This window comes from Octodon degus, unplaced genomic scaffold (assembly GCF_000260255.1).
Source record: "Octodon degus isolate 3935 unplaced genomic scaffold, OctDeg1.0 scaffold00006, whole genome shotgun sequence".
NCBI lineage: Eukaryota > Metazoa > Chordata > Mammalia > Rodentia > Octodontidae > Octodon > Octodon degus.
This window is the reverse complement of record NW_004524582.1, coordinates 9,546,603-9,547,366: the sequence shown is the minus strand read 5'-3', so window position 1 is coordinate 9,547,366 and position 764 is coordinate 9,546,603.

Here is a 764-nt window from a genome sequence, read left to right as displayed (position 1 = left end):
ATTATTCAGCTATTAAGAATGATAAACTCAAAACCTTTATATTGAAGTGGATGCCACCTGAAGATATACACATAAGTGAAATAAATCAGACACACATGTGTAAGTATCATATAGTTTCCCAGTATAAGAACTCAAAGGAGAAATACAAATAGAAAGTCATCAGGGGTGAGAGAGTTGGCTCAGTGGAATAAGCCCTTCCCTGCAAGTGCAAGGAGCTGAGTTCAATCCCCGGTTCAAAAAAAAAAAAAAAAAAAGGTATAATACAAGTAAAAGGAAAGCAGGATCTTGAGGACTAACTAGTCAAGAGAGGGAAAGGAGAAGAGTTAGGAAACATTATAATGTCAAGCCATACAGTTATATGTAGAAGATGGGTAAGGCAATGATCCTGAGAATCTCCAAAAGATTTTTGAATCTAGCAGTTAATTGGAAGGATTCTCACTCTGACTGTAATCTGAAATAAGCAACTGCACTGATGATGGCAATTTGTAATAGTAGTTTCATGCGTGTGTGCCTGAATTCTGGTCTTCTGAATACGGGCTACTTGTCATGACATGTGAGTTACTGCTGTGCTGTCTCTTGTGTAGATGATTGTTCAACATGAAGGGGGTGGTGAATGAAGGGAAGAGACAGGAAAAAGAATGTTGTGGGACTGTCCTGCTTGAAGGTTTTATATGGTTAGTCTTTTGGACTTAGGTGTAAACATAAGAATTATACAATACTTTATGCCTATTTTTAAAAATATATTCTAATTTTTAAATGTTTTT